At 43.0% G+C, this 24,537-nt stretch overlaps 1 protein-coding gene and 1 long non-coding RNA gene across 3 annotated transcripts in view; one reads left to right on the plus strand and one right to left on the minus strand.

Moving 5' to 3' along the window:
• Positions 1-24,537, minus strand: part of NR6A1 (nuclear receptor subfamily 6 group A member 1) — a 101,046-nt gene that overhangs the window by 55,587 nt on the left and 20,922 nt on the right. The gene's annotated exons all lie outside the window — the stretch shown is intronic.
• On the plus strand, positions 1,272-22,257 carry LOC142043808 (uncharacterized). Its single transcript, XR_012654108.1, has 3 exons — positions 1,272-1,643; positions 15,468-15,497; positions 21,820-22,257. It is a non-coding gene; the product is annotated as an uncharacterized LOC142043808 (long non-coding RNA).

Here is a 24,537-nt window from a genome sequence, read left to right on the forward strand (position 1 = left end):
CTCCCCCACTTATCTCCACGGTCTTGCGTTCCCACTGAAAACACTTTACAAAAACAAGGTTGGTGCATCCTCGTTGTGCAATTCCAGAGACACCCGAGCGTCTCGCTTTACTGTTCCAGCACAGGGAGGGGTTACAGACAAGTGCATGGGAGCAGCTTTGGGTTTTGCTAGTCTAAAACCACCAAAACTAGCAAGTTAGTGGAATGCGTTTATCACCGCGTGGTCTCACTGGAAAACACGCTTAAACGCATTTTATTTCTGTCCTGCAGTAGGAACGGCAGTAGTTGCTCTCGCCGCGGTCCGACAGCAGTGTCATGACTAACAGTGACACTTGCAAAACTGGACGGAAAGTTGCCTTGATGTTACATATCGTTCGGAGGCAGCTTTACCAGTGAGATGGGGCGGGAGGTGTCCAACCGCTCGAGAGGAGACGATCCCCGAGCCGTTTTCCAGCGAGCCGTCTACAGCGTCCTTCCAAAGTGCCGCAACCTTACTACAACGTGCTATTGCCTTTAAGTATAAATACGTCAGCTCACGTTAAATAAATCTACGTTCACGTGCTAAACACGAGATGCTGCGCCGGCCCGCGCCGCACACTGACCCAGTTTCCCAGTGGCCCAGGAGGACCAGAAATAAATAAATCCCCCGGCCCGTGGGTTCGGGGAGGCCGACGAGAGCCGACGACCCCGACTGTCTGGCGTGATTAAGGGCCGTGTCACAGCTCGCTGGGGACGGGCACCCTCCCGGCGGGCTCTACGTGACTGGATGCCGGAATCAGGGTGACAGCCCCACAAAAGGGAAAAAGCACGGGGGGGGGGGGGTGGGATTTGGGGGCCGAGCTGGGCACCCAACGTGTCGCTTCGGCCTCGTGGTAGGTGCGGTGTGGAGAACCGATGCGTTCCCTAGGGCCGGAGCTGGGGGGGGGTGGGGTGTTCGTTTTTGGGTGTTTTGATCCCATTGTGCGACGGAGCTCCACAAGAAATCCCTAAGCGCTGCTCCGGGTCGTGAGGGAGCCGGGCAGCGCTACCGGCGCCCGGACGTTGGGGGTGGTGGGGAAGCCGCGGGCCGCGCTCCGCCCGCCCGCCCGCCGGGAGGAGGCAGGTGTCGGTGCGGGGGGCGGAGGCGGTGCCCGGCCCGTCAGACGGCCCCGCCGCCGCCCGGCACCCAAACAACCGGCCCCGGCCCTGCGCCCCGCCGGCGGCGGGGGGGGGGGTGGGAGGGTGACGGGGAGGCGGCCCGGGGCGGGGGGGGGGGGAACCCTCCGGTGCGCGGGCCCGACCCAATCAGGAGGCGACCCCGCGCCGGGAGAGCGAATCGGCGTCGCCGCAGAGCGCACATGACCGGCTGCGCCCCTGCCCGTCATCTGGGCCCTATATAGCGGGGCGGGGGGCGGCGGACGGGGGCTGCGCGGCCGGCGGGGGCAGCGGCGGGGCCCGGCGGGGAACTCCGCCGCCCTGCCGGGCTGAGGGCCGAGCCCGAGAGCGGCAGGGAGCCGTTCTCCCTGCCTTGCACCGGCAGCAACTTTTTTTTTTTTTTCTTCCCTTTTTTTTTTTTTTTTCTTCTTTTTTTTCTTTTCCTTTTTTTTTTTTTTTGGAAAGCGAGCCGAGCGCGGAGCCTTCCCCAGGAGCGCGCCGCCCCGCCAGGTAAGGCTTTAATCCCGATTAACGGCTCGTTAGGGCTAAGGCCGCCGGGGGGAGTGGGGGGGTGGTGGGGAGCGGGGGCAGCCCTGCGTCCCGACGTGCTGTCAGGGGATTTTTTATTTTTTATTTAATTTGGGGTGGTTTTTTTTTGTTTCCAGTCTCATTTCTGCACGTGTTCCTTTGTTCTCCGAACAGAAGCTTTTTTTTTTTTAATATATATATATATCGGCTTAATGTAACACAGCTGGAGGGAGCCGCTCCCTGTGGCTGCCCTGGGGGGGTGTGGGTGAGGTGGAAGGGGGGGGGATGTGGGTTGAGCAGACACCCCCCCCCCCCATTCCTCCCCCGAAGAAGAAGGAGAGAAAAAAAAAAAAAAAACTCCAGCCATTCCCCAGCGCTGGAAGTTGCTCCCGGGTCTGGGTCGGTAACCAGACACGCGTGTCGCCCGAGGGCTGGCGGGGAGGAACTGAGCCAGACGGGGACACAAAGGAGGGGGGGCAGCCCCAGACGAATCGTCCCCGCCCCGCGGTAGCGGAGCCCGGCACCGCCGAGCCCCGCGTCCCGCGGGGCTCGGCGGTGCCGGGCTCCGCTACCGCGGGGCGGGGACGGGGAGATGCCCCCAGTGTCCCCGTCCCCCCCCTTTTGTCTGGCTCCGGGGTGACTCGGTCCCCCTCCGGTGACACCTGGCGGGACGCGGGGGGGGGGGGGGAAGAAGCGCTTAGTCGTCCGCCTGGGGATGATATCGCGACCGGCGACTGCTTAGCGACAGTTGTTGTTGTTGTAGCGGTTCTCGGGTGAGGTAGGAGAGGGTCGAGAGTGTCCAAATTTTGGGGGGGGGGGGTGGGGTGGGTGGGTGTTAGTTCTCCCGGCCGTGCAGGCAGAGCTTTGCGAAGAGGTCTTGCTTCTACCAAGCAGCGTACGGCTCACGTTAATGACCGAAACCATTAACCAAAAAAAACCCACCAACAAACCAACCCCAAAACCAATCCCCCAAAAAACAGGCGGTAAAGTGAACCCCGATATGCAGTATTCCTGCTCAACTATCCTACCAGAATTCTTTCTTACCATAACTTAATCTAAATGTAATGCCTTTGCTCCCCAAACCATCCGCAGTTATTAACTGTGACTCTTGCGATGGGCTCTTCTGTGTGCAAGAAAAGACTCTGTCAACATACGCTTACAAATCTGGTATGTTCTATGAAAATAATTAAATTTTCATAAACTTTCCCTGTCGGTTTCTTAGCAAAACCAACTCATTTTTAAAGCTATGAGTAGGATTCCTCAACGAGTTTAGAAAGTTGAGAAGGGGATGATTTAGCCCCCTTGTTTTGTCCAGGAATGTGAGACAGCATATTTTAAAAGTTAATAAGTATTAAAAGCCACGAGGAGCATTAAAAGTATATTTCAAACTCTTGTGCTTTCTGCAGCTAAGGCGCTGGGCTGCAGACCCGCCAGCCAGTTAAGCATTTGCAGCCTCCACGCAGAGCAGAGGTTATTCACATGGCTGTTCGAGAAACTCCATTCATATATCTGACTACCTGGATTTGAATAGAAACCAGACAGCAATTCTTTCGTCCCAGCCACTATTCGCCCCGCTGGACAATAGAGATTTGTTAGCACACAGGCACAAGCCCTGGGACACAAAGCTGGAGGCAGCAGAGATAGGGGCTTCAGTGCACAGGAAATTACAGCTTTTGATGCACTGTTGGCAGGTCTGCCGGTTCAGAAAAGCAACATGACTGTGCCATGTTTAAGAGCTCCTTACTGCCATTTTTAACCACCTAGAATGTCATAAAAGCTTTATTGTCACAGTACATAAAATCATGAAGTCCATATGGTTACTTTTCAGCTGCGGTTGCTGCCCCGTGTCTGGAAGGCAGAAGCGTGATCTGGCTGGAGATTTTAATTCACCGGGGGGGAGGGGGGGGGGGGAATTAAAAGAATTTTGAGGACAGAAAACCTCAAAGTGTTTATAAAAAACAGAGATTCATTACTGAGGCAGCTGATGTCTAGCCTGAGATGTGTTTGTGTTCTAATGGACTTCATTTTAATGGTGGCTATAAGGGGATGAGGCGGACAGCTGATTTCATCATAAAAGCTTCAGTAAATTTGCTCTGTGCATCTCCTGTATCAGTTGTGTAGGAGGACATTACTCAGTTGTGTCAACTTGGCAAATACCAAAATAAATAAGAAAAATAAAACCAAAATGTTCAGTGTCTGGTACCTCCCATTTCCCCTACTTTCCCCCCAGTCCAGAGTTAAAATGAGAACTCCTCAGAGACTGGGCTTTAATCCGCTGATTGGAGCCAATGAGCAGAAATTATCAAGATCAGAAAACCAACCAGCGGGTTTTATTAGATGAAAAGCCTGCCCCTCACTGTGCATGGTGCCTCAGCTGAGGGGCGGAAGTCGGTTCGATCTTCACCCAAATAGCAGGAGGGTTTGGGCTGTTCCTCATTTTCCCTATTTTTTCCATAAATCTTACCTACCCTACCAACTTAGCACCAGATAAAATATCCAGTCGGACTGGGTATTAAGACTCTTAAAATTTGCACAGGTATACAGCATGAGAGAGCAGCCAGGACTGTCTCTACATGCAAGTGTCACTACAAGCACAGCAGGAATGACTTAGCTCTCTTCTTCACCCAGGAAAAACAATGAAATTGAGAGTTGTAATACATTGATTGCAGTTGTGAAATGTGTGTTTTTATTATGAACTGCAGAGATACAAAGTATCATAAAATATAGAAAACAAAGGTTGGGCTGTTTGCTGCTCTTAAGCATATTTTATCAATGCAATCCTTGTGACCTCAGAAAAAGGGGAAGAATTTTTGAAGTGAGGAAAACAGGTCCATCTTTCAGGGCACCTGGGAGATACCCAGGAAGACTTGTGCTGATGCTGTGCACCAGCCTATTAGGCAGACGATGGACTTACTTCCATTGCTCCTTTGAGCAACATAGGGCAAAAAAAAGACTAGGTGACTGAAACAACACAATTTTTGAAAAAAGTTAAATCCTCTCTAGGGTGCTGCTTGAAAGATTAATAAAACATCCATATATGTGAGGGGCCAGCTCATAATTTTCAACTGCTGTTTCTGAACATTAGAAATACAAATGTGAATGTAAATACTTTTCACAGGAGTCAGTTTTGTCCGAATAATTATATAATTTCCTTGAATTCTCTTCCTGATGCAGTACAATGGCTTGGGTGTATTACTTCTCAGTAAAACTTGGGTGATAAGAATCAGGCTAGATTACAATCAAGCTATTTTGATTTTAATTTTTTTCTTGCTGGTACTTACAAATCCAGAAGGACCTACCTAAAGTAAGCCTTTGAACAAAAATATTCTGGATTGTTTTTAATAAAGGTTAAGGATATTGATGGCTCTACCTACAAAGCACTTTTAGATTAAATACCATGGTATTCTTAAAATACAGGAACCTCCTCTGTTACCTGTAAGACTGCTAATACTTGATGTTCATCTGGAGGCTGATTTTAAAACCTACCCCTTGAAAGTGCTGCCTAAAAAAAAAAAAAAAATGCTGGAAAGTTAAATTCTGCCCTTGGAGTTTGAATACCTGTTAAGCATATCACTTTGAATGGCAAACAGACCATTAGAGGTTGGCAAAAAGAGCTTCTGCCTAATCAAAATAGCCATAAAAGGAATGTCTGGGCATAACCCGCCCCCGTAAACATCTGCATACTCAGCTTGGACATGGGAATAATCCCATCATGCACGTAAGAAAAGGATGCTGATGGCTGTTCTTGTGTGGTCATTTTTTTTAAACCACACATAGAAATAACAGATAATTCAAAAGTCAGTTTTCCAAACTGCAGTTATGGCTATTCCAGTAGAAAGTTTATAAAGACTCACAAAAAAGAAGAAACCTGTTAACCATTAACAGACTTGGAAGCCGCAGCTGATGCAAAAGACCAACACGTATATATTAATGAATAGTCAGATTATATAGTATTGCATTCCAGGGTTAGTTGCCAATAAGAATGCATCAGGTATGCTGAAATATAGCAATACGCTTGGCAATTTAACAAAAAAATGAGGAGTCCTAAGAATTTCATTTTATCTTGGTGATAGCCAGCAGATGCTGTAATCATTTCAAAACCACAGTATTGATTAATATCACTCGGAAGTTTCAAACGTTAAGAACTCAAAAGACAACAATGGGGTATTTTTGTGTTAAGGATAATGGGAAAGCATGTTTTTTTTCATAAGAAGCAACATGGACCGTACAGACTGATGACATCACCTTTTTAAATTGACTTCAGTCATTCTCACTTTCCCTGTACTGCCTGAAAATAGTTTGAACCGTCAGCAGCTGTCCTGAACCGTAATACAAAGAAATTAACACAATCACTGTGAACGGCCATTGCATAAAACTGCAAATTTTGAGTGCACCGAAGTGCTGCATCTCAATACCAAAACCCCTTCTACATTAACAATTAATCATGCCACCTAAATACACATGCATGTGAATAAATATTGTAGGAAGCTTGAGAACAGGAATTCTGCCTGCTCAGTAGCAGGTCACTTTCAATCTTAGCTGCCTTGCAACTGTACACAGTTTGGTTTTGCAACACCACATTACTCAGACCTGCGGTTAACCCGCATTTGACACAAGAAGGCCAGACTGTCTGAGATGAGATGCCAAAATGTGATTAAGAGCAGCAGAACGCTCGGGGCGGGCGTGTTGAAGTGGACGGGCACAGAGCGGCACGCGGGGCACTAACGTGTCTCCCCACCAGACACTGGGGCTGCTCCACAGCACAACTCACAACTGCTTTTAATGCACAGTAGACATCATCTGTGTGTTCTGATGGCGGCTCCAGTGCCAGGCACGATGAACCTCAGAAGTGACGCAGTCATTTCTTGCCAAATACAGGCACATTGAAACAGAGTTGGTGAGGTCCAGCAAACCATAGGTTATCAATCCAAAACATTCCTGTGGTATGTTTACTGGATCTTAATTTGGTAACCTAAATCAGTTTATAGTTTTCTTGAATTCTTGAAAGCATTCAAGGCTTTACTACTTAGTTTCTTTTGGGCTTACTGGCAAACCATACATTTACTTTAGCACAAAAGTACACATCCGTCCTTTCTCACGTGTAGAAAGTCCGTAGCGCCTTCTGTAAATAACGCTACATCTCAAGTCTGATGTCATGAATAAAAAGGATCAGTCTGGTCTGTAAACAGAGGTGGTCAGGGTTTAAGCATACAGACTGTAATTTCCAGTCTCCCATATTTGCTTACATTTACAGCTGCACGCATGCCAATGCCCTGGAGTGTCAGCAGTTGCCATTTACATAATCACAGTGCCTTAAATCTGGGTACCACTAGCTCTTGGGCTTTGAGCTGAACAGACTAGACCAAGGGAACAAGAGAGCTCTCACCTAGCCAGAGAACATTATGCCTTCATGAGGAAGTCTGACAGGGCAGCTGCATTACAAAATATGGTTATACAAGGGACATGAAAACTCTCCTCTGGAACTGGATGCTATGAATGGCTATTCGTATTCAGATTTATTTCTTTAGGTGGAGTCTCAAATTCAGATTTTTACGTGATAACACGTTTGCACACAAGGTTCACATGACAAATACAGATTCTAGTTATAAAACAGAATGCATTCAAGTTTGCCATATATTTTTTTCTGCTAAAGATTTAAATATCATGTGGCTTTAGCTTTCTTTCTGTTCACTGAATATCAAGGTCAATTAGGAATGATGTCTGGCTAGTACTCTCAGAGCAGATTAGACAGTTGCATCAAAAACTAGGACCATGTATAGGTCATCTGTTACTGTGACCTAGATTTCTGAGAATCTGTTCAATTTGTTTTATTGAAAATGTGGTACTCCCTCAGTTCTGTTTCTCATAGCAAACCTCTCTATAATAGCAGAAAATAGCTTTATTAGATACTTAAGAGACGTTGCTTACTACTTCTGCTAAGACACAAAGAAAATCAAATCCATGCAGCAGACCTGTGCCTGTCATCCATTTAATTTTAAAATAACTTAAGGTTCTGAAAGGCTTATGCCTTATAATCTAAAGCATTTGGTCCACATGCCAAATACTAAGCAATCTGAAATACATAATAGCTTAGCTTCAGCTTTGTTTGCCCTATTTAATTCATTTTTTTCCTTCAGTAAACAGTGGATAGATGCAATATTTCTGCAGTCTACTTTGGAAATGAAGAACATGCTGAAATATTTGAGTAAAGTGAGGCTATTTCATTTGTATCATCTGTATGAGCTTTGTGGTGCCCTCGAAGGATAGTTGGTTTGGATTGCTCAGCCTGAGAGCAGAACCAGATTTCCCTCCTAAAGCCCTGGTGTTTACTTATTGAGTATAAAGATTTTGCTATCTGAATTTTGACAATATTGCAGTATATCCACCTATGCTTTCTGGGTTGTCATTCTGAAACCACATAAAAGCAGATTTCCATTTGGAACATTTTATGACAAATTTCCTCTCCTCTCACCACTCTTAATTGTTCCGGTTAGAAAGCAATTACTGAAACATAGATCATGCAAACACACCGGTTTGTTAGTGTAAGTATTTGGGAGAGGGGAGGGGAGAAGGTCCATCTTAAAATATTAGAAAATATTTTCTAAACACCGATGGGTTCAGTGTAAAAGGAAAACTATGAAAATAATGAAGTGATTGCAGAATCCGCAATTCAAAGAACAGTACACCAACCAAATTGTAGAATTATCATCATCAGTCTCTGTGGCTTATCGTGCTGTGGTACAAAACACATCTAGAACAGTTGTGCTTTCATCACACCCCAAGAGGAAAGGTAGGTAATACAATCAAACAGCAGTAGAAAGGGCTCCAAAAAAAAAAAAGAAAATGTGCCCATAGATTGAGATTCACTAGCACATTACTCCCTCATAAATTATACTTAGTGAATCTGTTCTTTTTTTTTTTTTTTTTTTTTCAAAATTCTAAAGCTAGTTCTACTAAGTCATCGGAATTTTATACTACTTTCATATTCAAACTTTTATATGCATCTTACAGCACACTGGGACCAATTTATTTTGTAGGCAAGATAAAAAAACAGCAATATTTGGGTGATGTTATCCAAAGATCATTCTTCTAAATGAACATAAGTACATTTTCTCCTTTTTGTTTCACATGATGGCTGCATTTAAATAGGCTAAATGCATAATTCAGAAAAGAACGGCTGAGTCCTGCTCACCTGGGGGTCATATCCACATCCATCCCGTATTTAAAAGCACACAAAAACAAAGAAATTAAATATATAGGAGGGGGGGAGGAACTCTTTCTTCCAACAGAATATTTGCCTGGCAACCAGATATAAGAGAGCACCTTTTTTTTCCCCCCAAATAATACTTAGTTGTTCTACAAAAGTCTTAGAAGATACTTCTATTTTAAATTTTAATACCTGAAGAACAGTTACAAAGATGCTGCTGCTCTCTGCCTGAGCAGCATACACAAGAGCAGTGGAAAGAAAAGTATCACAGAAATAGGGTTGCAGTTCTCTAAGGTCAATGCCGTGTGTGCACGCTGTAGTTCAGATAATTTGTAAACAAGGCTAAATGAATTTGGTGTGAAAATGTGAACAAACAGCAATGAAACGCAGTGGAGATTTGTCCATCACATGGATTAGACCATGTGTAGGATGTAATAATGTTTTTTTCCTGACAGCAAGGAGCGCTATACATTGAGGCCTCATGGTACCTGCTGTGACTAAACAGGAGTAGCCAAACCCAGAAAATGGGAAGCCAGCATCTTGCACAAGTTCAGCGACATCAGGGCACTTGTTCTGTGTGTAGCACCCATTCAGCTCATGAGGAAGATGTACTTCTCATTGAAAGAATAATGCATTTCCAGCTAAGTCACATGTTGGCAAGTGATAAAAAAATCTCACAACAGCTGGGAGGAGGAGAATGGGGAAGATGATAGGATGGATCGTCACCTTTTTCCTGCTCATTATGACGTCATTGTAATGTCATTTTCTTTCCTTCAGTTATTTACAGTTATTGGAAGTAAAATCTTTTATTGTACTGAGTGTATCGTGAAATGGAGTCTTAGAAGATGGCAGCATAAAATTGACCCAGAGGTGCCATGCTGCCAAAACTGAACCAAAAAGTGAGATTTTCGAGGCGTTTCTTTTGAGAACAACTCCAAATCTTGAAGTCTATCAGATGAGAATTGCTGGGTTATAAAGCTGAAAAACAGAAACTAATTATCTTCAAAGGGACAGTTATCAATGAATCGGGAGAAGACATTATGGTTATGAAAAGCAAACCGTTCATTTGATTCCTTCCCATCCATACTGCTTCCCAAGCAGGTAACCTAAGCTTTATCCAGCTAGTATTGCTAATATTCCAAACAGTGAGTCAAATATAAAAGTCCCAATTAGCATATGAAAAAAAAAAAATCTCTATTTTTATATTGTTATGTATGATCAGTGTGCGAACAGGGGCACGCTGCAGCAGTTAAAATGGGGGTCATGCCACTGGTCTGGAGTCACAGGAAGCCACCTGTGAAACATCCTGCTCAGGAACGGACCTTCCCTTCTGTAGCAGGGATCATGTTTTAATACAGTCTTTAAAAATCAAGCCATATAAACAAAAGAGATACCTCAAATTTCTCTCCTGATTAGTTTGCAAGATGCTTTTCCCATGTTTGTCAATCGCACATGTGGGTTCTGGGCATTTCTTCAGTATCTCAAATCAAAAAACTAAAATTATTCCTTGTAAGACACACATACAAGGGCAGGCATCACATTCAGGATGAGCTCACACAATGAAGGCTTCGCAGCATGCACTGGCTCATCAAAAACAAAGATGACCTTAATTCCAAAAAAACAGGATTCTCTTTAACATTATCGTCTCCAGCTACATTATACATTTCAGAAACAATAACAAGGGAATCGCAGCTTGACTGTCGAGACTAGTACGAGAACGGAAGGCATTTTCTGCCCTCCCTACCCTGAAAAAGACTGGCCAAGTCCAGTCTAACTAGTTCCAATCTCAGAGCAAAAAGGCAGTTCTCTGCAATAGAACTAATTTTTGCAAAGACTGTCATACTGATGACTGTGCCAGCAATTTCTAAAATGCTAAAAGGCAGAAAACAATCTCAGTAACAGAATCATCTGCAGTTAGGATCATCTCTCTCCTTAAAACGGAGGCACAGGAACTATGCCTAAATTCACAGCTAATGGGAAATCTTTCTGATCTTCACAGAGACACAGAGTTGCCAGCCAAAAAGAGCAGTCAGCATATGAGTATCTTCTGAAGAAGTACTTATCCTAAATTCACCACCATGATAAAGATAAAGCGTCCTAGGTCTAAGGCAATGCAGTATTTCAGTGATGAAGAATTGTTAGCATGTTTAATATACCAAAAGAGACAATGTTATTTATATCTACAGAAGCTGCTTACCCAGCATTAGATGTGTCAGGGCATAGTACAACTGCAGGAATTTGTCAGGAGGACACCTGAGATTCCTCTCTATTAAAAATGATGAATCTAATATAGACAATAATCTTAATGGCAACAACTGTTATCTTAAAAGATGGGGGATAAAAGTTTACAGGAAAGCTGTGCAAATTCATGAAAAGAAAAATGCATTCATGGTTACTGAATGCACAGAAGCCCATCTCCAGAAGTCTCTCTGTGTTGAAAAATGTCTGGAAGACAGGGGATGGTTAGTAGGAAATATGCAAGTTTCTCCTCCTTGTATCCTTTTCTAAACATCCATTAGCCACTGTTTTGGTTGTATTTTAGTCAGAACTGCTTTATTGATTGCAGCCAACAGCTACAATTCAATAATGGTCCCAAACATGAAGGCAGTTTTTTCCCAACAAAGACAATTTCTGAAGTTATGTGAAACGAGATGAAGATACACTTATTATTAAGACATCCTGCGCTGAGGTCATTTTCATTCCATGTACGCTGCAGGTACAAACAGCTCATAAATGCAGCTTGCTCCAAAAACCATCCCTGCTGGGTCTACTCAGAAAAACATCCGTTACGCCACCCTTGGGGTGCTGGAAAGCTGTTACGGTCCTGAAGAAGCCCCTTATCTTCTCCCCAGTTTGCCCGGGTGAAGTTGTACTTAGTCCTTTGGAAAATTTGGTGAAGAGGCAGTCAGGTCTTGCAACACTGTGCGTCTGATCCCTTCACCTTACACAAAAACAACTTTGGAGACAGGATACCAAGCTGGAGTCTAATCCAGTACGATCAGTCCTGCGAAAGTAGGTCAGCAAGAAAGCTTCTGACCGTGGTAACATCTTCCAGCCCCAGCCGCCCTTCTCACTACAAGCAAATTTTACAAATACTTCCTTTAGCAGGTAACAGGAGATGGAGGGTTTGGTTCTGAGGGCTTGTGTGTTTGTTCTAGAAAGGTAAAACAAGTTTTGTTTAAAAAATGCAACTATTTCAGCAGCTTGGAAAAAGTTCAGTAAAGAGCTTAAAAAATTAGAGGGCATCTGATTACTCAACCTGGGATGTCACATTTCAAGAACATCCAGACTAGCTCATTCATAAATGCCTTATTTTATCATGTTTGGCAAAAAGAATCAAAACTGAAATAATTTTACTTTTCTGCTAAAATCACTTGCTGAGACTTAGTCCAAATATTTCCCAAGAACAAGGAGTATGTAATATAAAATAATTTGTTTTGTTGCAAAATCACCTCCCTGTAGTTCAAGAAAAGCTTTCCACTCTTCCATATGCTCTTGAAACAGAAGTTCGCACATCGAGTTTCTGAAGGGCAAGTCAAACCATTTTTCCCTGCTAACACCCATCTTCAAGGTTCTGCTTTCCCCCTGCAAAACCAGACCCATTACCAAGCTCAAGGCAGTGTTGCTCTGCTCTATGTGGCTCATTTGTGCAGGTGAAGATACTAACACACAGGACAAAACTCCCTAGCCTTTGCTGGTTTGCTTCAGAGAACTTTATTTTACTGGTGACAGTCTTTCCAATTATTTAATTGCTTTTATCTTTTCAGAAACCTGTTCAGCTCAGTGATGTCTTTAGGGCAGTCTGTACCAGAACTGGACAAAGTATCATTTCAGCAGTTACAGAAGAACTAAAAGCAGATGCAACAGCCTCTGTTCCTATTCAATATTTCATTGTTTGCACAGTAGTAAAAGTCAGATTGTGCACACACATGCAGTTAATTATCTACCATAGCAAGTACCGCTTCATACAGTGGAGTCCTTTATGTTCACACATGGTCTATATTCCTTGTTCCCAAACATGTAACTTTGCATTGGACTATACCAAAGCAGTCACTTATGCTTGATTTATCTAGAGATACAGACTTGTGTCACTTTTCTGTCTAAAAAACCCCAAACCTGCTAACACCTGCTACTGTGTTTCTCCCCGGCCAGTAACAGCAATGTTTTAGGACAGGGCAAACAGTCACTCTAAGACTGCACCAACTGGATCAAGTTCCCACTTAGAATTGCATTGAGACCTACCCGTTTGTCATTTTTTAATCCTTTTAACATTTGCCACAGCAAATTTGTATCATACCAGTTTAAGTTGTCATACAGCATTAAGTCAAACACCTTACAAAAGTCTAGGGTATGTTGCATCCGAAAGCAAGCTTGTCAACTCAAAATCATATCAAAATAACTTGATAAGTCCTCCATAAATCACTGGAAACTGGTATTAACAGCATTTCTCTCGGGTCCCAGAAGAGCTCTGCATTGATTTTCTCTAGGATCACTGTCGCAGCACTATGTTTTAAAAGGGCAAATGGAACAGACTGGTAACTGTCCCCTGATTTCATGTAGTCCCAAGACTTGTCAAGTAGTAGGCAGTCCAAGGAGCTTTTGGACAGTTTAAAAAAATAATCTCCAGTGCTAATTGTAGAAGACGGCTGAATCTGAAGTGTTTGGCCATGGCACTGCTACTTAAATGCTTGCCCAAATTTCAGTGAAACAACAGCAATAACTAAAAATACTGCCAGTGATTACATGCTCTTGTCTCCCTGTTGTCTCATCAACGTGTATTTGCATGCTTACGCTGCTGAAGTCATTTACATCTACAAAGAAAACACATTTTTGTAGTACAATTAAAGCTTGTTACAGGACAAAGTAAACATGCTTGCCCATGGCATTTCCATGGATGCTTCAAGGCAGGCACTAAGACTCTGTGTCGTGTGCTGAGCACAATCTTGGCCCTGATTTTCATACCCTGGAGTTGCACACCTCCCTTGTAAGAGTCACAGCTGTAGCACGGGGGGGGGGGGGGGGAAGGGGAAGTATAGCTGGTTTACTACCAGATACATACGTTAAATTTATTTAGTGACACCTTAGGGCAGTGCCATTAGGATTCCTGCCCTGCTATAAATAAAAGCCTTATTGTGTGGAACTAATAGAACAATTGAATTAGGGTGTAAGAATTGTTCAGGCACCATAAATACACAGCACCAGAAACATCCACAAAATTAACTAAATCCTGTCCCCGTACTTCAGACAATCAACAGGTTAGCAGCCTCTTAGTTTCAGGGTTTGCATGCATATTTTGAGGAAACCGTTTTCTTTATACAGAAACCCATTCTCTCCACTGTAAATTGAAAGGAAACCCCATGTGCTCTGAATCTACAATATTTTCATTGTAAAGTTCTACTTCAACAATCCACTACCTTCCTGATTCACGTCACTACATTGATGACCTCAGAGGGATTCCAATTTATAAGGCGTTCCACGTACAGAGCTAAGAGAGTCAGGCTTTCAGAGACCCATGCCCCATGGTTGACTGCCTTTAGCATCCAGGGGAGGTGTCGGGTCCACTTAATGCTTTTTCCACAACAGAAAATAATAATTAAGCAGTAACAATAAAGGTGGCAACTGTCAACTATGGGCTGGTTTCAGTGCTTGCTAGGCAAAAAGTCTGAGAGGAAGGTATGTTGAAGATTCATGGCAGGTAATAACTCTCAGGGTGTGTCAGACCAAACTAAGCAGGCCACAGAATAACAACGTCAACAGCATCTTACCAGTTCTGCCACGCTAATGCAAAAAAGTGAGCAGAAGTTCTTGTGGTAAGACACAGGCAATCACTTGAGCAACAGTAACAAGAGAAAGTACTAGGAGTATGTGGAAGAGAAATCTTATCTCCATGCTGGTAGCACTCACTACTGTAGTTTTCACATGGCTCTTGCTGTAACAGGTAATCCTCTCTTAAGTTTCCTTCACTATATAGATCTATACATATGTATGTATATACACACACACACACCCTCCCCAGAGAGAGAAAGGACTGGAGAATGGAAAGAGAACATGGACTTTGTATGCAGTTCTGGGGGTAAAACTTCCAACAACAGAACAGTTGTAAAGATTTCATCTTTTTCTATCCTGAGCCTTGCACATATTGCCCAGTTACAGTTTCCAGAGAATTATTTTATCATTTCAGAATCTGTCCAAAAATCTAGCTGATGGGGAGCTTTGAACTTTGCGAGAGGGAAGGAACATGCAGACAGGATACAGAAATAACATGTACAGTTTGTTTTTAACATTCAGAAGAAATTCACGCTCTCAAATCATGAAATGAGAAGATGAAAGTTACCAAGTCCAAGATCAGCAGAGGTACAAAAGGAGGAACAAGTAGTAAACTGAGGAAAAAGCCTCTCTCACAATGTAGTTTAAATATAAACAGACTGGTTTGGTTTGTTAAAACCAAAATTTCATGGTTGACTTGAACTTAGTTTCCTTGATTTATGTTATACCTACCACATGTAGTCACCCTTCACACTGGGACACTCATGAGGCTTAACACTCGAGGCTGAGCATTGCTTGTTATTAATTCAAATTTTCTTTGTTCTTTCCACCAGCTCCTACTCCAAAAAGATGGCAAGAAAAAGGTGAGACTAATTCTCAGAGAATTCTTTTGATTTTCAGTATCAGTTGATGTTTAATGATACCATTAAAATCAGTCCATTTAAGTGCGACTACAAACTCTATTCTGGGAGCAAGCTCATCTCTTAGACAGCTTACTCAATATAGTAGATGGTTTCAGGTACTTTACTAGACAATACACTTACTGTTAAGTTACATGTATCAGCTCAGGATATTCAGAGACACTTAACAGTCCCTACAACAAGAGAAAATACTCTCAATTAAAAGCAAGTCTCCAGAATTTAAGTGATAAATTATCCCCACTAACTATGTAGGCTCCACTTCACTTACAGCAAAGTTATTTCAGATGTAGCAGCAGATTTCATTTTTAACAAACAAGCTGCAAATAATTCCTCTCTCTCAAACCATGCAAGCCAGGTGGAAAAAGTGACGATAATTAGACAGATACAATATAGAGATTTAAAGAGAATAAATCCCTTCTGCCACTTTTCAGGGGAAAGATAATGCAATTCATTTATTCTAATCAGTACATTCTTAGGCAGACATTTACATATTCAGTTTAAAACATGCAGTTAAGCTGCTCCAATAATGTTCTAGATCACATTAAAAATGATCCAAGCATCAGAAGGACTTCTCATGCAGTGGTTCACTCTGGCCAGGATTTCCCATACCCCTGAATGCCAGGCTGCTCAATCTCCATTACAGGGAATGGAGGAATCCAACTTCAAACAGTTAAGGTCCAGCACTAAATGCCTCTGTAAACTTGCCCGTGGCATACAGACTCACTGGTGGTTCAGTGATGCCCTTTCATGCTTTCAGCTTCCACAGACACAACTCTAGAGGATTTACCAATGAGTTTCTTGCAGCATGTAGGGCCACAACATCTCAGTAGCACAGAGTATCAGACAAGTGAGCGAGCAGAGGGAAGAAGCGATTGGGTGAAGAAGCTGCAGCCAATACCAAAAACATTCTAGGGTCAAGTTAATCCAGTTGAAATCGAGTGACTGAAGAAGCATCGTGACCAATCCCCATCCCACTTCCCAGGAAGATATTCCTGCCATTGAAGGGTCACCTTAGTTGAACCAAGCAGTTGCTGAGAATCTGCATGCCATAAAGCAATGGCACAAATAAAGCCTTTAAAAACCCATGGTCAAGAAGAGAGGGGATAGGAGCTGTACAAATAAAAACAGACATTATGTACTCCACTAAGAAGTAGATCCCCCCTGCCACTCTCACTTTCGTTGGTTTACAGTTATGGGTGCCCCCCTGACTTTTTTTTTTTTTTTTTTTAAGTGAACTTTATAAAGAAATCTGAAAGATTATAAACACCCTTAGCATAGCTATTTAGAATATGCATATCCACAGGAAGAAAGGCTTTTTCACAACTGCAATTCAGATATATTCAAAGCTGTTTTAAAGAAACACTAAGTCAACTTAGCATCCATAACTGTAGTGTTACACTTCTGCAATTCATTAGTCCTCATGGTTCCATTTCGTAATTAAAATACTTGCAGTTTAAGACTTTACAATAAAGAATGTGCAGTCCTCAGCAGTGTTTCCACTGCTAGTCTATGGAAAACATATGCATGGAAAATATGTACAGCGCATGTATACAGCCATCTTTGGATAGCTTCAGTGAACATTCAACGCTGTCGGTGAGTTTGAGAACTAGAAAAAACCATCGACCGTTGACTGTACCTTGAGGTTTATCACAAACCCTCTGTTAAATGGAAAGCTTGAACCTTCATAGTTTTTCACATATGGTTGCCATTAACAGGTCATGATTTACAGATTATATTAAGAGCTACAGAGGTTGAGTTTTTCCAGTTCTTCTACTTTCTCCAACAATGAATTGGTGTATAAGAAATGTTTGTTTTCTCTTAAAAAAAAATATTAAAACTTTATACTAGAGCAGAATTTCTGCAAAACAAAGTATCTGAGAGCAATGGAAGGTTTTGTATGGGCAGCACAAAAGCAGTAACGTATCCGCACCATATGGTATGCTTGGAAACAAATCTGAGCATGGTGTATGTTCAAAATAGCAGAATACAGGCCAGATCAGGAGGGAAACCTCGTTTCCATTTGGGCTGGCAACTTGAGCTTCACTGGAAAAAGCTTTGGAATGTCAGTTCATTTGCTCACAGGAACCTGCGCTCGATTTCAGCAGCTGCTCACCGGGAACGCTGGCCGAGGACCGGATCCCTCCCAGCAAGGTCCAGCTGCTCCTTCGACTCACGCTGTCGCTTTACAACTAGGCAAGCAAGAAAATGTCCTTCCTTTCAAAGGAACAGAAAGCCAAATGCACAGGCACTTCAGCAGTATCTACATGGTACCCTTTCTATCCTGTCTGGGTGACTAGATGTAGGACTGTACACAGCAGGCTCTAATAGCGCATGACTTCACAAGGGCGCAGGCAGTTGGTTTGCCCCCACAGGGACTGCAGAACCCATAAAAGAAGAAACTACTCAAAGCACATGCCAGGGAATGTTGTCTTAGGCTGCTCTAGAAGAAGAGATCTTGTAACATGTATAATTTTACTTCTGTATACAGTCACAGATGGGCAGCACTTAATAAAATAGTTACCTGTCTCAGGACCAAGAGAAAGCACAGGCTCTTGAAAGTTAAGGCTGTTCCCTTCAAGCACACTTTGCACCTTTATATGCTCGTATCATATGACCTAGTGGCATTAAAATATCAAAACAGGCCTTTGTCAAAACACATGCCAGTAGAAGGTGGTTCAGCTGATAGTTACGTGCACCTTCAGAGCCTTCCTACCATAAAGGACTAAAATGCATAATGTCTAAAAATCTTGAACCACGCAGAAGTTCACCATCTGAAACAGTTGCTCAAAGTGATAAACCACTTGTCAACAGCAGTGGAGACCTCGGTAATCATGATGGCATTGTAGTTCTTTTGATAGCCAAGAAGTAGACTCAATGAGGAAAGGATAGGCCAAGGGGTAATGGCTTTAAACTGAAAGAGGGTAGATTTAGATTAGATGTAAGGAAGAAGTTCTTCCCGGTGAGGGTGGTGAGGCACTGGAACAGGTTGCCCAGAGAGGGTGCGGATGCCCCATGCCTGGCAGTGTTCGAGGCCAGGTCGGATGGGGCTTTGAGCAACCTGGTCTGGTGGAAGGTGTCCCTGCCCATGGCAGGGGGGTTGGAACAAGATGATCTTTAAGGTCCCTTCCAACCTAAACCATTCTAGGATTCTATGATAAATGCTTTTAAGCAGGATGTGTCTCATACTGGCGTAATGCAAATACTTCCGGGATGAGGCCCAGCCCTCACTGAGATAGAGGACAATGTGCTTCTTGAGAATTTTTGGAAAAGAATTTAAACGCAAGAATAGGGAAGGTTCAGTGAATGCGCCATTTTCAAACCCTTGGGGTACACAGAGTCAAAACCCATGTAAACTACAAAACAGATACTCCTGACCACAAGAATCTGTAGTATAAGTGGAGTAACCAAGCAAAATAAATCACCTCTACCAAAAAAAGGCAATTTATACCATATTTTTAATGTAGTTTCTAAACTGAAGAATGTTTTTCTACTGCTCTCCCTGTGAAAGTGTACTTTCCAGAAGTCACCAAGCTTTTAAGAAGCCCTAAAATAGTTGTATGTTCTGAGGTGAAGACGACTGCAATACTATTCCATGTGAAAACACAGTAACAACAGAGCAGTCTGAAGGAACAGTGCTGCACATCTTTAGCATCTAATGGCTGCAATCAACATTCATTGCTGTCGGTGGGTTTTCATTTCTATCAACTCACTGATCAATGAATGCAAACTGCGGACCAGCTAGCTAAGAGACTGTGCAGTCATACATCTCAGGGCATCTTTCCAGCAGAAAAGTGACTTTTTGCTGAAGAAACACTGTATTAAAGTTCTGCCTCCCAATAACTGTGTAGGGCAGGTCTATAGCTCTGCCATTATCTCACCAAAGTAGTTCAGGACACGTCATCCAGCTCCTTCATGGGCGCTCTTTGCCACCTGACAGCCACTGTGAAGATTAACATCTTACACAGTAGTAAATTCCAGATAAAATAAGTATTCCTTGTAGAAAAGCAGACATTGTATCAGGGCACAAACACAGCTTTTTTTGAGGCATACTAACTGTATGAAGCGTGCCACCCACCTTGTTCTGTGAGAACAAGCTCCTCTTCGATTCAATACTTTAAGACCTTCTGCAGCAGTGCAAGAAAGATCCTGCCCTCCAGCCCCCCAGACACTTGTGCATTGGACCCCCACAAGACTATGAAGTTTATTTGTCTACTGAGGCAGTAGTGTTCTTCTAAACAGAGGAAAATCACAATCCATCCTCAGCACAGACGGAGTTAGTCCTCCCTGTCATTTATCAGCTTCAAGAGAAAGTGCTTCCACGTTGAATACTTCATAAAGAATACGAAAAGCCTTCTGTTTTCAACACGGAAACCTGATCAACAACTGTCAGGTGCATTTCTGTACAAGTCTGTACTGCTTACTGAAGCACATTAAAAATAGTATCTTGTATTAGGTATATTTTTGCTGTGAAGTGCTTTTTTAAAGAAAGTTTTACTTGTGCAAACTCAGTAACTTCAAATTTTTCTCATTATACTACAAATTTGAACATTATGTGTAATCTCCACCACAGCTTTACAGCACAAAAGAAGGTTTAACTTGAATTCTTTAGTTTGGAGCATTGAAATCGTTTGTGCTGTAAAGCTGTGGTGTTGGCTCCCAGTGACTTTTTTTGACACCTTTACTCTTCCTAACCCTGAAAACCAGCCTCTAGCCGCATAGCAAAAGCGATCTGTGAAGACAACACACCAGAAAGGTTTCTCAACACCTACAAACCAAACTCCTGTCAGAGGTTATACTCCACAAGCAGCTCTAGCCAGGTGATCTCCATCCCAGTATTTTCAACTGAAAGATGACAGTGAGCTGCTACTATAGCAGCTCTTCTTCCTGAAGTTAAAGCCAAGACAGGTCCATCTGTATCAGGAAAATACCAGAAAAAAAACACAAAGAGAAAATGCACTTCTATATTGACAGATATTATTAGGTTGTTAGTCCTAGGCACATTTCACTGTTCATGTTTCAGCCACCCGCCAAATTTATTCTTTGTTTTACAGCACGTAAGCGATAGCAACAGAGCCACCTCCCTGGACAGCATCAGCATAACCCTTCACAGCACTCTCAGCATAACACAGCAAAGCCATCCCATTACTACTGAACAAGAACCTTCCTGGCCTGGGAAGGGGTCACGTTTCAGAGAATGATAGGTGAAAACAATAGCCTTTCTTCTATCCCTCTTTCCCCAGATTCCCAAAGTCTCTGTTGCCAAGCCACCTTATTCTCATGACAGATACTCCTGAAGGACTTTACACCATGCTGGACTCTGCAGTGTGATGTGGTCCTTCCCCTAGAAACTCTTCCCTGCCCCCCTGCTTTCCTTCTCTCCTTCAGGGCTTGGGATCTCCCCATGCTCTGGGCAGGTATCAGAGCTGCTTCATCAACCAAAGAGGAGTTGCAGGGCAGAGCAGACCCAGGGTAGTTAGTCAGCAGAAGCAGGGAGCTTTGCAGTACAGTCAGGTCCAGGGAAGTTAGTTCCAGCCAGCTACACACACTGGAAGGCACTGAGCCCTACCATGCTACTGTTTTAAATATTGTTAAAAGATATTTCAATTTGTTTTCCTAGACACCTTAGAAGTTATTTGGATAACTTGCAGTGATCTTATTTAGCCCAGGTTAAATATGAGCACTAAAAGCATGATGTAACTCTTTAAGAAGTGCAGGGGGATTTTTAAAGGGGCAGAACAGTTGATCAACTAACTGAATGTTAATAAAAGTGACACCTAACTATATAGTCCTTTGGTAAATCTCTACTTTCACCATCAGTAAAGTGTAAACCTAAGCTTTACCTGGTTATAGGAAATGAAACTTCCTCCTGAGTGAGACAAGCTATGGAACAACACTGGGTCCTATGAAGTGATCAGTGAGAGATGACAAAGGACTGAAGTTGCAGGGCTTTGGATTGAAAGGGATAATAAGAACAGGAGGGGGCAAAGCAGAAAATTCTCAATGGTTTAAGATGCTGCTGCAGAGAGCATCCTTCATGGCTGTGGTGGTCAGGGCAAGCTTCAATTACAGCAGAAAAGATGCAGGTCAGAAAAGCTTTGTGCAGGAGGAAGGCTAGTGAGTGCTGGAGCTGCCTGCCTAGGGCAGGCAGGGACCCTCCTGGTGGGTGTCCAGGGAGGATCAGACACATACTGCCTTGAGACAAAGAACCACCACCTCTTTTATTAATATTTTTTGTTAATGATTTGCATGACACACCTGTGCCCAGGAATGCCACTCTCTCTGGACAGTGTGATGCAGCCGTTGCAGAGACTACTGTCAGTGAAGGCAAGAGGCCCCTGCGATGCATACCACCGCTCTCCAGAACACCACGCTCAGCGAGGAGAGGGCAGGACGTGACCGAACAGGGAAAGCAGATGCTGTTTCGCTCAGCAGCGGTACCAGTCGATTCACTGTGCAATAAAGGGTCCAAATGCTTTTCTTATGCCTTGTTGACTCCCCCAATTGCTTATGGGATTACGTTAAAGAAGCCTGTTCAGACATGCTGTGCTGATACACCACAATAACTGTCTCCCTAAGCTTGCTGTACAGTTCAAGTCAGAACAACTTACTAATGACTTTTTAACTCCAATTAGGTGAATAGTCAAAATAAATCCCTCTTGGCTTGTTCTGCTAAAAGACTTAAACTTGTTCAATTTTATACAGGAACAGCTTTACTGAGTTCAGAGTTACAAGCTAAATGGACCGAACTCTTTGCAAAACTGGGGCTTTAGAAAAAAAAAATCTCCCCTCTCCCCCAGCCTGACAGTGAAGGGCTCTTTTCAGTCACTGCAGTCACCCATAGCAAGCATTTCCACTGAAACCCTTGGTAAGCATGGTAGTTTGATATAGAGAATTGACTACAGTAATATAAAAGTGGACAGCCTGAAAGCATGCCCACTGAGTTGTTTAAACATTATGAAAACTAGACAAATGACTCATTTTTGATGCAATTTGACATTTTGCCTTTGAAATTTCAAATTTTTCAGCCTGTTTGGAAGACTCATTCAAAAGTGAGAGCACACAATTTGGATTTTTTCCAGTGGCATCTTACATGATGTATAAGAAAGCACTTGTGTATTATTTTAAAGACATTTCAGCCTACTGGTTTTCCCCACATATACCTCTATGAAAATACAAAAGAAAATACAAAATACCAAAGTCCTGACAAAGGTGTCCATCTTTACTGCAAGGAAATGTGAAAATAATTCACTACAACTACTCCGAATAAGACATTTCAGACAAACAGGAAAAACTACAGTAAAGGGGCCACCCCTCCTGTTTGCTAATGCGTGACAAGCAAAAGGCTTAAGCAGATACTCCAAGATCTCAAATGCTCTGAATGGACAAATAAGCCTAAGAATTCAGTTTTCTACTGTGTTGTAAAAATCCTCAAGTTTTTTTACTTTAATCATGTTTGGTAATGAGACAGCAAGGGAAAAAACTTACTAGGGGAAGACAGGTTAGCAGACATGTTCAGAATTTTTCAAAATCCATGCTTGGGAAGTTTTAGATATTTCTGGCACCAACTGTTCGCTCCCTACCAGAGATCGCCACCCTGCAGAACCGCCTGCCCCGGACATGAGCTAAGGCAAACATGTCAGGATGACGCTGAGCACCGGCACGTTCAGTGCTGCCACTGCTACGGAAGTTGGACAGCTGGGGCTGGAGAGGTCTCGGAACTGCCCCAGCAGGAATTGCCAGGGCTCATCTATCAACACCCGGTGGCTCTGGCAGGCCAGCGACAGCTAAGCTTGCTGCAGCACTTTAAGGACATTGCCACCCAGCTGTCCGCCCGGCCCTTCGACCCGCTGGCAGGACCCTGGCAGCCCACCAGCGTGCCCACGCCCCAGCTGCTGCAGCTCAGCCTGCCCACCAGCACTGAAGGGGTGGTTGATCAAAAGACAGGAAGACATCAAAAGAACTCAAGGAGCTCAGTTTATTTAGTTTATCAAAAGTTTATATAAATATCTTCATAGGGAACAGAAGTTTGACAAGCATTTTTCCGTTTCGCAAAAGATAACACATGAAAGCTGTAGCTAGACAAATTCAGACTAGCAATAATATACAGTTATTTAAGGGAAAAAGAGAGGGTCATTCAGCTTATGTTGGACAGCCTTGGTTTTAGGATTTGGCAGATACATTCTGATGAGAATACTGTGGAAAATTTAGTTTTATTTTAGTACCTTTTAATGCACGAGAGGCCTGAATGCAGTAAATCTGAGCTGCGTCAGGCTACGAAGGTTCAGAGTATTAGCTAATATATCGTCATAAACTATACGTGTGTCTAAACAGCAACTTAAATTATTCTACATATGCATGTGAAATTATCTGTTTCCACATGAAAGTGATCAACTACATGAAAACCTAGCTAGATGCCTACGAAAGAGTGCTTTATTAATCAACAAGCAAATAACTGCACAGGTGTTTACAACTCAGAGCCTACTATACATTCATTCCACATGACTGTTCTCATTATAAAGGAAGGAACCATATATTCCTATTGTAGAGGAACCACAGTTCTCCAAAGCTTCAAAGTTCTCCAATAAAAGTAAGTGCAAGTCCATCAGCTCGATGACATGTGGAAAGGACAGTGTCCTGACTCTGGAAGGCTTTGAGCAGTTCTGAACATCTGAGTATTATTTTTAAAATGAGCTGTCAGTTAATAGTCTGCCACGTTTGAAAACTCCAGAGAGTTTCCAAGAAAGACACAAAAAGTTGCTTTAAATGAAAAATTTGCACAGAGCTCATCCCTCTATTATGAACACAATTGTTTTGAATTTATGCCTGTAAATTCCCCAAGTCTGACAAGGACTTGTTGCCATCTAGTGGATTATAATCGACAAAATGCATTTGGTCCTTCAACCCAGCACATACCACTAGATGGAGTATTAAGAAAGAATTCTTAATTCATATTGTTTTAAGTGTCCAGCAGCTCAGATTTTTG

This window comes from Buteo buteo, chromosome 23 (genome assembly GCF_964188355.1).
Source record: "Buteo buteo chromosome 23, bButBut1.hap1.1, whole genome shotgun sequence".
Lineage (NCBI taxonomy): Eukaryota > Metazoa > Chordata > Aves > Accipitriformes > Accipitridae > Buteo > Buteo buteo.